A 15,003-nucleotide genomic window follows, 5' to 3' on the forward strand; every position below is an offset into this window, starting at 1 on the left:
CTTCATCCTGGTGTATTTTTCGCAAAGTTGTACTTTCGCATTTTTTCGAATCTAAGTAAAGCTAAGCTGATGAAACATTTTTCTGGCTGAGTTGACTAAATTTCGCAGTTCAATAAAAAAAAATTAGAGATCACGTAGATTTGGAACAAACCCCCCCCCCCTCTCCTCTCGTGGACAAACGAAGGCATTTGAAAATTTCGAATGGATACTACTACCCTCCGTACCGGCTCTGTCCCTTACGACGCTACTGAGTTTTTTTCTTGCTTCATACTCTCGGCAGTACCTTGGCAAGTCGGTGAAAATCGCCAACACACCTTTGCCTTGAAGTAAATCACGAAAGCGTACGTCTTTTATACGAATAATGATCAAATGGGTGGTTTGTTCGGAACCAATCTGCCGAGATTTTTCGAGGAAATGTTAGCGATTTGAACGAATGGGTGACACACATTTAATTGGTACAAGATTACAACGGCCCAATTCCTTCAGTTAGGTAATAAATATGACTCTTTTTTGTAATATAAGTAACTAGCAGTAATTGAGTGGAATAATTTTGCATGCAATCTATGAAAAACTCATGGAGAGCAACACATCCAATTCAATATTCATCAGTTACATTAAATATACTGCCATGAATTATAGAAGATGCCACAAAATTGCACATTGGCACGATGTTACGTTCGCTCTTGCCGAGTTTGAAACGTAAATAAATAATAAATTCTCGCATCACATCCGCCTTCATTTGAAACTTGAGTGCTGTACGGCTTCACGAACCCTCACATCGTCAACTCAGTTGCATTCGAGAGCGCTTCCGGTTTTAAACGCATTCAACTAGGCAGACCATCCCAAATTGTAACCATTGGGCATAAGTTGTGTTACCCTGCTAGTGATAAGTTAATGAGCACAGAGTAACTCTCCAGAAAGTGAAGAATTAAAGATTGTGCCCTTTTTTGCTTCCCTTTCTGTGAATCCCTCGAAGATAATACAATTTACCCTCGGTACTGTCACCAACAGTTGAATGAGCGACGATGGAACTCGCCTGTGCAGACTCGTAAGGCGACCTCGTGACGACGACGTACTGAAACTGAGCAGAAAAAATAGCAGAATCGATGACGCCTTAGTAGGTAGTAAACGAGTAATAAAACATGACAAAAATAAACATAACATTGTCTACCCAGTGTAAGTGATGTATGTACACTATTCGCTTAAAGAAAGAATTTATATGGAAAAAAATAAAAAATGGGACGAATTTCTTGTTCGTTATTTTTATATTAAAAAAATTGAAATGCTAAAAGTAAGATTCTTGTAATTTTTTTCAAAAAAAAGGTGATTAAACCTCGTATTTTTTTTCAAGTTATTATCTATCATTAATACAGAAAAAGCAGATTGATAATGTCAGAGACATGACCGTACTGAAGCGAGTGTGTAAAAAATCTGAACCGTTCTTACAAATTTCTTCACATCACTAATCGCTTTAGTTATACGATTTTGTAGTTTAGATTGTACGAGATATTACTAACAAACAATTATCAAAGATGTCAATGTTGGTTCATCGCTTAAAATGTAAACCAACATTGTATAAAACACAAAACAAATAATCAATAAAAAATATACATACACAAACATATTCTAATAAACAATCAAATAAAACTAATTGTATCGAAAAGAATTAATAGAAATTGGGTGCGTGACTACTCATAAACTAGTGTGTATTTTTTAGCGCGTAGACACCATTTGCTTTAAATCATTACAAAACATTTACATATTAAAAAATGATTGTTCGGTTACTCACTTATTGAGTATAGCAAAATTAACTTGTTAAAAAATCCATGTTTCACAATTGTTACATGATAAATAAATATTTTCAAGCGTTTTCGTAACGAGCATGAAACTTGTTTTGGAAACATATTGATTCGACTAGTTTTACATTCGGTTTTCACGGAACATATAAAGGATGATTTTGAAGTGCTATAGGATTTGATTTAAAAAAATTAAATTCAAAATATTTGAGAAAATTGATGAAATCTTTATTGGAATCGATAGAACGATAAATATAATTTAATGTTTGAAAAAGATTTCATTGTAATGTTGGCCGAGGTTCCGCTTTAGATGGCCCATGCGCAAGGTTTTCACTCCAGATGCGGCAATTTTGCTTGTTCACGTATCCATTCAACCAGAAATAAGTTTTGTCGCTAAACACAATTTTTCGATAAAAATTGAATCTTTCTCAAACTTTTCTAGCGCCCATTCATGATTAAATTATAGACCAAACTGACCAAGTTTTCCACGATTCACGCGTGATCTGTCAACAACAGTGTTGCCAAAAAGATACCAGCAAAATAATCACCCTTTATTACTGCTATGAATGTGTCAGTTCAATAAGATTAAAATATTTTTTTAGCTACAAAAAGCTTGTTCATCATACAGAGTATTGCTTTTATTTCAGTAAATATTTCCCTTTGACGGCGACACGACATAGACTTCTTTTTATACTGCTCTAGAAACTTTTCCAACATACATTGCCCATCGAAATTGCTCGGTTTCAATTAGAACGGTGTTCAATTTCCAATCTGCTGAATGAGCCCCATGAATGTCTTTTAGACAGTTTTGATCTGTGATAAACATTTCGTATGTGATGTGTGGCCCCAGAACTAGCTTGTTTCGAAATTGGCCAAGCCCCAGACTCGATTTTTTCAACACTTCTTTTTGTAACAACAAATTTCTGTTTTCGGAAATCTCACACCGCATTTTTTTTTAATTGAAAATCTTCAAACTTTGACAGTATCATTTATCTATGTTCGGTTTAGCGAAAATTTTTGAAATAATGCAAAATCTATGACGTTTCATGGATTTCTAATATATTTGGTATTTGAAACAAATTTCGATCTCAGAAATCTCACATGATGAGTTTTCAAATTTAAAATTTTTCCTCCCGTGATGAATATTCTTGTTTGAAATCCAGGACCGCCCTTGTCGAATTTAGCTAAAATTTTTCTTAGGGACTTGTTTTAAGCTGTTAAAGCATTTATACCCTATAGCTTTAGAAAATTAAAAAAGATTATTTTTGTACCATACTGACGATACACGGAATGCAAACCATTATCACTATGATGATTAAGGCCCTTTCTTCTCATGAAATTAAGATTATTATTCATTTTTTTTTGTAAGTAGTCACAGTGGCAGCAGTCCCTTGCTTCAGTTCTACACTGGACCCTTGATAAGATTTGCTTCTATAAGCTTCTATTTTTAATCAACACACGTACGTTCCTAGGCTATGGTGCCCACTTGGTCACTGTTTTGTTTGTGCTGATTCAAATAGATTGTATGAAATCAGTGGCGTCTCGTGACAAAATTGACTAGTTGTGCACTGCTTATGTGGTATGATAGCAGATGTAACAGTTCGTTGTAAGTGAAGAAGTGCAAACTAAAGATTGTGGAATAGAGATTCGCTTGTGTTTTTTCAATACGATGAGATAACGATATACTTTCGGATGGGATATTTTATTAAACAAATAAATCTCAGAGCTGAGCTGAGTAATTCTTTCTCTTCTTGAACCTGTGCAGTAACTGATGTGCACGGAAAAGAAACTAACTCAGCGACAACAGATAAAGACTGTCCCAGAAAGTATGGACGCAACCAAAAACCGTTGCCATTTCGCAATGGTTCAGAATTATTATTGTTAATTAGAATTGTTAATTTTTATGGCTGCGTCCTGTTGTTTACACTCTTCTCTAACCACTTGTGCAGTTGTTTATCCGTTTACATTAGTTTGTTTCTTCTTGTTTGCGTAGACTTTCAGCAGAACATTGTTGAAAAATTGTGTACAAATGGTGCACAGAACGCGGACTGTCACTGAGAAAGATAGCAAAAATGGAAGGAATAAGTGAAAAAGCCGTGGGAAATGCAATCAGGAAGTTCGGTGAGGATAACACCTTTGAGGATAAACCGAAAACAGGTCGAAAAAAGGTCATGCTAACCCTCAGTTAGATAAACGTATACTGAAGGCGTTCGAGCAAAAGAAGGAGGTTTCAGTACGGGATGTGGCCAAAAAAGTGGGCACTTCGAAGTCAAATGTTCTTTGTGCTAAAGAACATTTGAATCTTCGAACCTATAAGAAGCAGAAACAACCAAACAAGAGGCATCGATCAGGCCGAGGGTTCGAAAGCTGTACATTACGATTCTTGCTGGAAATTTAAACTGCATAATCATGGACGACGAAACCTACGTGAAACTCGATTACAAATCCTTGCCGGGACCACAATATTATACGGTGCGAGAAGGGCAAGTGTTAAACCAGTCCGAGACATCGATTGAAGTCGAAAAATTTGGTAAGAAAGCTATGGTCTGGCAAGCAATTTGTAGCTGCGGTAAGATTTCGAAACCCTTCATCACCACTGCTTCAATGAACAGCGAAATATAAATAAATATAAAAATGATTCGAAGCCACAAGGATCCTGTTGTCTTCTGGCCAGATCTTGCTTCTTGCCACTACTCGAAATCAACGGTAGAATGGTATACTACCAAAAATGTCACTTTCGTCCCAAAAGACATGAATCCACCAAATTGCCCACAACTTCGACCAATTGAGGAATTTTGGGCATTAACGAAGGCACATCTTAGGAAACATGCCTCGGCAGCCGAAACCATTCAACAGTTCGAAAAAGATTGGAAAAAAGTGTCAAAACTTGTCGCCAAGAAGTCTGTACGGAATTTAATGAGGAAGGTTCGCAAGAAGGTTCGCCAGCTAGTCTACAATGGCTAAGTAGCAAATATTGAGAATAATATTCTGTTGTAGTCTAATATTATCAGTATATCGAATTAAATTTGAATATCTAACACTTGTGAATTATTTACAGCGAAATCAAAGTGCATCCATACTTTATGGGACAGTCTTTACTTAAAAGACGCCACTGGTCAATAACTTCATCAATAAAACCGCTTCGACGTTGAAACTAAGACAGTAATTCGTTTTCAACTGACATAAGCACAATCCACTGAAGCTTCTCATGAAGGCGTACATACAGATTCTGACAGAGCCAAACGTAACAAATCTCAGAGCTAAGTTAAGTGATTCCTTTTTTTCTTAAATATGTTCAGAAAAGACACTAACACAGCGATAAGTGAGACATGAAATTTTAAGTTGGATGTATACAAGATGTGTATAAATACACGCAATTTCGGTGCACAAGGCAAAGTGCTCCAATTCACTGCGCCACGCTAATGCAATATGAAAACATCTTTTGGCTGCAGCTTAGGAAGCATATTGTGCATATTGTGCTGTGGATAAAATTGCTCATTATTTTATATTCGGTGCCTTCCGACATGTTTTCATCGAATAAATAGAGAATATAAAAAAATAATTGAATGAGGATGGGGCTGTAGTTAATTACTTCAATTTGAGGCGGTTGTGCAGTGCACGAGGTGTACATGGGGACGAGACGCCACTGTGTAAAATTGTCCTTATAATGTGTGGTTGTGTTTTGTAGTTTAGTTGTTGTTTTTGTAATGACAATGGTCGTAGATCTGGTTTTGTGAAAATGTAAATTGTGTGCTCGTGTTTCTTAGCACTTTTTGCAATGGTCTGTATGGAATGTCATGGTAATAATTGTGTACTGTATTGTGTACACACAATGTATTGTGGGGTAATTCAAAAGTCGAGTAATGTATATTATTTTACCATACAAATTTATGATATTACAGAATTACTTAAACCATAGAAGTAGAAAGTTATCTACTCTTATAGAAACAAGGCTTATAAGTTGATAAGAGTCGAGAAAAATTCGAAAATGACTAAAAGTTCTAAATTTCTACTAGTTGTTAATTTTAATTCGCTGTATCTTGACACCATTACGATTGAAAATGTTGCATTCTTTCACAAAATCATGTCGGAAAACATGGAAAAATGGACCAATAATCAAATTTGTATTCTAAAGACTTTTCGGTTATTTATTTCTTCATCCTGAGCTATAGTGCAATAAACTTCATCTGTTGTCAGCATGTTGTAGCTGAAAAAAAAACCTTTTTTGAGAAAATTAATTTTGAGGTTTTATTTTTAGAAGAAAATAAAAACACAATGGTTTACACAGTGTATACTTTCTACATATAGTCCCAATAGTTACCTGAAACATTGTAACACCAAATCAATCTAACAAACCGTTTATGAGATATAGCTTTTTGAAAATTTTTAATGAATTTTTGCTAAGGCCCTTCTCCAAAGGAAGGATAGAGTTAAAACAGTAAACTAATGATGTAAATTGTCGTTTTCAGTCATGAACTATTACTTATGTAAAATTCGAGGCAAAAAAAAGTATACGCAAATGAAATTTAGGAAAAAATCATGAAACATTTCACAGAGAGCATGAAAATTAAAATATGACAACACGCTCTACTGATTATTAGATGTCTGTCACAGCAGGACTACTTTTATGAATATATCCCTATTATTCCGAATGCATTTCGCAATGTATTCGAACCATTCCAAAACATAAACTTGCTGTGCATACTGAAAATCGGCTAGAGATATTCGGAACATAAGACCAACTTTACAAACTTTCACCTAAATGTAAACCTACGAGTTGTTTTGCTTCCATAAATTGCGATTTATCCGTCCCCAGTATGGCGACTATACTTACCGACACCTTTCGACAGCTAGTCGGATAAAATGTCAACTGGCTGTGTTTATCTACACACTGTTGACTAGACGCGCATTACAAGTTCCTAGTAGGCTGAATAAATCTTGCACACAGTCAGATATCGCAACCGTATATAGAAACACGCTGCTAACGACATTACCAGCGAAGCCGCTGCAATGGTAGTGCATTCCTTCGATCGAATCCAATTCTGTTTTATTCGTGTGGGTACTTCTAGACGGTTGTCTGTCTATTTTAGCTATTCTATTAAGTATTTTTTCTATGCTGCATCTCATTGCATAAAAATATATGACAGCTTCGAAAGAATCAAACATATCAAAGCGTGAAAAGTGTAACTTTGACCTATAAACTAATATTGTTTTGTCGTTCATCAGTACCGACAAATAATTTAAACATAAAACGGAAGGCACGTGTTCGAAAAATACATATTGGGTTTAGTAAACAATCGTGCACGTGAAAAAATCGTAACATTTCGAGCATCAGGAATGTTACAGCGTCATCGCTATTTTTAGTAGCTTACACGGAAGTAACAATCCGTGGGAGGCAATCACTATTAGCTAACGTAACACTAACAGTTTGTAAACTTCAAAAGGCAACCCGACTAAGCACGTACGGAGTTTGGTTCAATTCAAATTTGAGTTTCAACACATCTAGAATAGTTCAACTATACGTCATACCGAAGTAACTCGAATTCATACATGAATCAATCAGAAATTGTGAAAAGTAAAAACATATTAATTGTCGATACACTAATATCAAGAACTAATATCAATTACTGCTGGAGTACATATTCATTTGTAATCCAATTTCCAGGTCTTATTCGTAATATAAATCGATTTTCATTAACCGCAATCAGCCTGCTTTCGGTATGTGAAAGAAAGTTTAACCAGAAAAACGACTTATGAAATAAATTGGGGTAAAACGGTATAACAAGATTCGTGCGGTCATTGAATTCATTTGTAATCCTATTTTCGGGTCTTTCTTCGTAATAACAATCGATTTTCATTAACCGCAATCAGCCTGCTTTCGGTATGCGAAAGAAAGTTTAACCAGAAATACGACTTATGAAATAAATTGGGGTAAAACGGTATAACAAGATTCGTGCGGTCATTGAATTAATTTGTAATCCAATTTTCAGGTCTTTATTCGTAATATCAATCGATTTTCATTAACCGCAATCAGTCTGCTTTTGGTATGCGAAAGAAAGTTTAACCAGAAATACGACTTATGAAATAAATTGGGGTAAAATGGTATAACAAGATTCGTGCGGTCATTGAATTCATTTGTAATCCTATTTTCAGGTCTTTTTTTCGTAATATCAATCGATTTTCATCAACCGCAATCAGACTGCTTTCAATATATGAAAGAAAGTTCAACCAGAAATACTACTTATGAATTAAATTGGGGTAAAACGGGTTAAACAGACTTGTACTGTCATTCTCATTGTGTTTAATTGGATCATAGATGATTTGCAAGTAATATGAACCAATATTGATAGGTCATATTGGATCTGCTTCGGGATTATAAAACTGAATTCAACATAAAATTATATTTGTCGGAAAATCGGGGTAAAACGATGTAGCATGAAGCATGCGATCATGAACACTATCTGTAAATTATTATTCGAGGTTATATGCGAAACATAGAACTGTCTTGTTTAACCAAAATTGGTTCAAACACCGATCAGTAGAACTTTTTTTCTGTAAATTCACGGAAGAAGATGACTGGGGGTTAAACAGAATACAGTTTTCATTATTTTTACGTTTCGTCTTTGACTCATCAGTGCAGAGCAGTTCAAATTGAACTGCTTAGTGCTAAACTCGGCAGTCCAATTTGAACCGCTAAGCAGACGTAAAGTTTCTGCTACTTACAGAACACTTTTTGTTTTGCAACGGAGTGCAATGTCTTTTCTGACGTGCCGAACGAAAACGTGTTTTCGACTGTTTCTGGCCGATGCAGGTATGGTCATTTAGGGGTCAAAGTGATGAGTCAAAGACGAAACGTAAAAATAATGAAAACGGTTATGTGCCCTAGCACAAAATTTGGCTAACCCCTAAATGACCATACCTGCATCGGTCAGAAATAGTCGAAAACACGTTTTCGTTCGGCACGTCAGAAAAGACATTGCACTCCGTTGCAAAACAAAAAGTGTTCTGTAAGTAGCAGAAACTTTACGTCTGCTTAGCGGTTCAAATTGGACTGCCGAGTTTAGCACTAAGCAGTTCAATTTGAGCTGCTCTGCACTGATGAGTCAAAGACGAAACGTAAAAATAATGAAAACGGTTATGTGCCCTAGCACAAAATTTGGCTAACCCCTAAATGAGAATACAGTTGTTTGCGGTCAATCTTATTTAAAACAATCCATTTATCTAACTTATGAGCATGTTAGGAATACCTTCCGATTGGTGGAATTGAATTTTTTCCTGAGTTTCACAGTTAGTTTTCAAAGTAAAGTCAGAAAAAAGAGGAATTGGAGCAAAACGGGCATGATAGTGAATTTTGCGGATCTTCTAACTATCATAAATCGATTCTACAGAAAAATTTACATAAGAAATACTAATTTTGAAAATATTTGCTCATGTTTTTATAAAATTATTGAGCAAAGTCGCGTTTTTGATCGTTTTTCCTCACTGTGCATTGTGTGACCTTATAAGTGTAGGTAGACACTTTTGGAGGTATTTCTTCATGTATACCTGCCCGTCCCGGTTGTCACGAAATCGGGTGCTCGTTGTTCACATGGCCAAATCATGTATTTTTTGACATTTGATATCTTCTGCTTTCTAACGTCATCTGGGACATCAAACTATCATATCATAAGCAGATAGAATTTGTTATAAAATACTCGACAAAATGCCTATATCAGCGTACTATCAAAGGGATTCAGTTTTTCTCTTATTTTCAGTAGCTACATAAATTGGAGTGAAATCTAAGGGTGAAATGGAAATAGGTGTATTCGCTTCCAGTTCGCGGTGTCGCGGTAACAGAAATGTTGTACAATTCACAAACTATATTTTACTGCGATGTTGCTGCTCAGAGTCGAAGTGAAGATATTGTTTTCTATGTAATCCGCAAGTTAACGATGTTGTTGCCCGAACTTCAACAATTGCATCGAAGTGTCAGAATGGTAACAACGGTAACGGATTCACCGACCGACTCGGCATTATTAGTATCGAATGCGATCATCGGATTCTACACCATCGCACGAGTATCAGCACACTGCAGATCGTCAACAGGTGAAGGCAGGGTAATTGTAAAGCAGGTTAATTTCGAATAAAGCAGTCTTATTTCAGTAGCCGAAGTGTGCAGAAGTAAAGAAAAAGTTATGTCGCAGAATAACATGGCGACTCCACAAATGAGATGTCAATATATGTCTACAATTTTTTTTTTGCTATTTCCAGTAGCTACTTTTTTCACAGTAGTTAGCATATTACTGACTAAAGATGCGAATGTAAACTTTAATCAGTAATATGCTAACCACCGAAAAAAAAAATCTTTATCACAACCAATTCCACCCGAAACTAGCTTTTCCATTCCACCTGTATTATTCACCTTGATTCAGCCTTCACCACTGTCTGGAGCCATATCATAATAAAATTCAAACATCGGACGAACCGAGCACGAAAGCTTATGAGCAAGATTGACGATTACATTCCTGGGTAGAAGTGATTTGTAAACCAATAACAAATTTCATTACTAAAACCAAACATCTCAATGGTAGAAATTAACATTATTTTGTTTGAAATAAGAGTTGAAATATCAAAAATCATAACGAAGTCTGCATGAGAAAATAGCAACAAGGTATAAAATTCTATGATTGTAATATCAAAGAAAGAATTATAGAAGACGATTTTTTCAATTATTTGATATTCTAGCATTCATAATAAAATAATACCATAATCATTTCTCTTATCTGATTCTGATACAGTTTATTCAATAGTATTTTGTTTGAAGATAGAACTACTGGTTCAATTGTTAGTGAACTTGGAATATTTCATCAATAATGAAATAAGATATAATAACTAATTTTGTCACTAAATAGATATTGTGCTATTTCTTGATACCTTCGATGAAATATCAAGAGAATATCATGTGTCGCTATAATAGCACAAAAACATCAAGGTAAGATATGAAGGTAAAATTTGTTTTTATTTTGATCTTTGTTATTAACATCTACCCGGGTTGTATATCGCTAATGCAAAAGAGTAAAGAGATAACAAGATAAGGGTATAGCGTGATAGGTTAGTCGATGCTTTTCATGCGGCTGGTTTCAATTCCCACCCCCAAACATAGAGTCAAAGTTTTTCTGGCCCAAAAAGGCGAATTACCTTAAGGTTAAAACCTTTATAATCGAAGCAAAACATATAGTCCGATGTTCTTTATTACGCTATCAGGATGATATCGGCTCAATAATGCCTTGTTTGGTATCTCTTCACTCTTTTGCGCTAGCGATACATAATGCACGGGTTTGAAAAAATGCTTATCCGGCCATCTGTAGTGTAGAGTTGTCCGATGACGGCCCGATTGCGACAAAGGTCACTGGGAAAAAGAGTAGAAATTTGAAAAATAAAAACATAGCTAATACCTGTAGCCGGGGCTGGCAATAATCAACTCCGTACTTCATCATCACTGAGTTCAGCTCACCTGCGTATCGGTTTCAGACGCTTCACTGAGCGAGTTGAGTAACTGGGTAACCATTTGTTTAGAGAAAACATCGTCTCTGTTGAAACAGAAATGTCAAATTCCACAAAAGAATGTAATTCCAAGACTTTTCCACTTCTAGTTAGTTATTTGGAATTCACAATAACCAAAGTATTACTCAGACTTTTTTTTTTAAATTAAACTAATCATACTCCCGAAACCGTCCCAAATTCAGTAAACTCTGGAACTTGCTAAGACCGAATTCTGCGGTAGAACTGATCACTCTATGTAATAAGTGATACGATGAAAAAAATCATCATTTTTACGAATTTTTTTTTCCAGAATTGTCGTTCAACAAAATAAATTCAAATGTTTTGCATGATAAAAAGCATCATTCGAATAACATTTTGTAATTCTTTCTTGGAAAAATATTGAGAAATAAGTCGGTGAAGAGATATTTTTGAGGACGCTTCTTAAAAATCATGATTTGCGGTGTCCACTGTATCTCAGCGCAGACTAATCAGAAGTAAACAAATAAAATCATATTTTTCCTTTTATAATTTATTATAATGAAACATTTCAAGAATGTTGTGTCAAGTTTTAAAGTCAATCGAAGTAGAAAGCTTGTGCGCCTATGCGCCGAGCTCTTGCTTCTTCGTAGAATGAGATAGCCATAGATAAAGGTCCATAACTTCCAGAGTTTCATTCCAATGGGCTTGAAAATTTCACAGAATATTCTTAAATTGTTTTACTATAAGAAAATATAAAGAAAATAACAAATGATTGTTTAAAAGTGTTAGACCCTACCCGCCCCTTAAACGACCCCTGACTATAGAACCTTATACATATGAAAAAAAAACATTATCCACGTATTGTCATCAAGCGTGTAATTGAAAACTGCCCAGTATATTTGAACATTTCCGACTTGTGCAAGCTGACAAATATGGAATTATGCCACGCGATATGGACTTAAAATGGTCTCATTCAAATTGTTAACAGACAAACAAAAAAATCGCTGTTCACAAACAGCACTGCTAAACTGTCAAAATGTGTTCATTCGATTGAGGTTAGCACTGACGGTAAAAAAACCTAATACCCGACCCCCGAAACCCCTCTTCTTCGAATTAAATATTGTATTGCACAATTCGATAGTCCCTCGGCAAAAGGTCCTAACTGCAAATGACAGTTTCCCTTCGTTTTCTTTTTATTCACGATTTACCGCCGGATTGATTTGATATTTGACACCTTACTCTTTGCAAAATTTTCAAGTTGAAACCTCAAGCTTTCGATTTTTATTGGAAACTGCAGTAATGGCTCAGTAATAGTCAATGAAGTAGATAGAGTCGTAGGACTATCGAATTTCTCCATAAAATCCTTATACAAAAAATCATCGAATTTTCACATTTTTTCAATGATGTCTTTGATTCTTTGAGAAAAACAACAAAAACATTTTATTTGAATTTGAATTTTTTTTCCTCTGCTTAATTGCTACTTAAACCCGTTTTCTTTGAAAGATTGTTGAAAAACGAAAATTAGTGACAATGTCTTTATACATGGACCTGTTGAACTCTCAAAACCAATTTTCTGCAGTATATCGAAATAGATTATAGAAGAAACAAAGTTTTCTTTTTCTACTACTTTACACTGTTTGACCTGAATAAACAACACTGTTATGGTCCTATGATATTATGCTGGAAGAGAATATTGCATTAGCATACATTTGTTCCTACCATGACATTTCATGGCAAATCAGAAAAAATGCTTCACGAATATTTAATCCAAAAAGACAGCAAATTTCAGTAAGAACAGGTGCAATTTTGCAGTTTTGCAAAGAGAACAACCGAAGAGACGGAATGACGAGACTGATGAATGTTTCAGAAGCAGAGCAGATGTTTGTTGGTTACCTTTTTTATCGCTTTCTTCGAAGGTAGTTTAATGATTCTTCGACGGTATGTTGCTGGTCTGCGTTGATTTCGATCCTATCCGACCAGCTTGATTTTTTATCAGAACCCTGCGGCAGCTTAGTGCTATCAATTGCGATGAATGATGTTAAGACATTCTAGAAAAGATAAACTGGACACATGTGGCCTTCCACGTTTACCTCACTTCCATCGTTATCAGTACTAGTCGATTTGTTGATTGAAGCTGCTCTCTACTAGTTAACTCATTACATAAAACAGACATGTATTTGCATTCAATTTTACGATGTAATTCGTTTTTTTTTGCCAGCAGGAACTAAGTTTTCAAAGCTTATCCACCACTCCCAAACTTCACTTCGGAGGTAACGATGTTTTCTTCTTACTGTGATTACGCATCATCCTGTGGATGAAATTTCCGTTGATTCACACATTTCACTTTATCAACAAACGTCGCGGAGTCAACCACCTGAATTTGTATCGTTATTGTTCATTTTTTTCAATAATTGACAAAGTTAACTATGGCTGAAACGTTCGCAAAGTAGAAGAGAAACAAGTCCTCTTCGCACTCGACCAAGTCACGAATACGACGACGATGACGATCAGAGTTGCCAGGTCATTTTTCCAAAAATCTACACAGTCACAAAAATTTAATGGGGACCTTATACCATGTTCACATTAGGGCTGATATCACTTGATATACCGAGATGATATGCATATCATGTCGAAGTGTTCACATATGATCGAAATGATATCGTTTGACAATCAATGTATTATATTGAATGTTCTCATTTGAAATAAGATCACCTTTCTCTATTAAAATTGAATCAATAATTGAAGTCTTGCATTTTATGGTCTCCGAACGCCAGTATTCGTTGAAAAATTCGAAATTATAATGAGTGTTTATTGTCACTCTCAAAGTGACGTTCATAAATGAGTGCGTTCAATGCCATTATCCGTGTTGCTAGTTGCGATTTTTGACAACTCGACATGATATCGTACATGATATCCCGGATATCATGCCAAAATGATAATACGCGTTGACATCAAATTGTATGGGATATCAAGTGATATCGCACATGATATCATCGGATATCAAGTATATCCGTATATCACTTGATATCAGCGCTAATGTGAACATACTATTACACGAGGACCAGTAATTATCAAGCAATGGCAGTAAAGATGAAATCTCTATACAATTTTGGAATGTCATTACCTAGAAATCATTAAAAAAAGACATTACTCGTTCTCGTGTATGTTATCTTAACTGTTTTTTAAAGAAGGGCTAATCTTACAAAAGAAAACAAATCGAGTTTCTCGCATCTAGCCAATAAATGCTTCAAAATCCTACAAATTTACCCAATTCACAATCTTAGTAATACAAAAAACTATAAAGGGCAAAACTGTCATTCCATTTGTTTACTCAAGTTTCGCCCTCCGTATTCCATGCCAACAAACAGAGCGATACTTCAATTTCTAGTAAGGAAGAGCGAAACTACCAATTTTCTTTATTTTAGATGGTTTCCGAACCTTTTACTGCCGGAAATGAGACGATAAAATTACCCGCAGATTTATCAGGAAGCATAAAAGTAAAATTAAAATATGACAATACTCTTTTTATGCTGATTAATTTAGTAGATATAGAAGGCAAATGGTCAAATTTCCATGCCTCTTAAAGATAAACCAACAGTTCATCGGTTAATCAAAAATAGCTCTGAGAATATACGATAATTTCTAAATAGGATTTGAAACCAAAGTCGAAATATTCATCGGCGTTTATCTCCTTTTGCTGTGTCCT

At 35.2% G+C, this 15,003-nt stretch overlaps 1 protein-coding gene and 1 long non-coding RNA gene across 3 annotated transcripts in view; one reads left to right on the top strand and one right to left on the bottom strand.

The window, feature by feature from the left end:
* The window catches only part of LOC131434579 (activated Cdc42 kinase Ack), a 53,647-nt gene extending 39,850 nt beyond the window's left edge, over positions 1 to 13,797 (bottom strand). Inside the window, exons 1-2 of one of the 2 annotated variants that reach the window (XM_058601421.1) lie at positions 13,388 to 13,797; positions 13,191 to 13,313 (exon numbers count right to left, since the gene is read on the bottom strand). The gene's annotated coding sequence lies outside the window, so the exon portion shown is untranslated. Of the gene's footprint in view, positions 1 to 13,190 lie in introns of both variants that reach the window. The other variant, XM_058601420.1, reaches the window with a different exon arrangement.
* Positions 807 to 10,001, top strand: LOC131434580 (uncharacterized). Its single transcript, XR_009230358.1, has 2 exons — positions 807 to 1,176; positions 9,551 to 10,001. It is a non-coding gene; the product is annotated as an uncharacterized LOC131434580 (long non-coding RNA).
* Positions 13,798 to 15,003: the final 1,206 nt, after the last annotated feature.

Source organism: Malaya genurostris, chromosome 3 (assembly GCF_030247185.1).
Source record: "Malaya genurostris strain Urasoe2022 chromosome 3, Malgen_1.1, whole genome shotgun sequence".
Taxonomy (NCBI): Eukaryota; Metazoa; Arthropoda; class Insecta; order Diptera; family Culicidae; genus Malaya; species Malaya genurostris.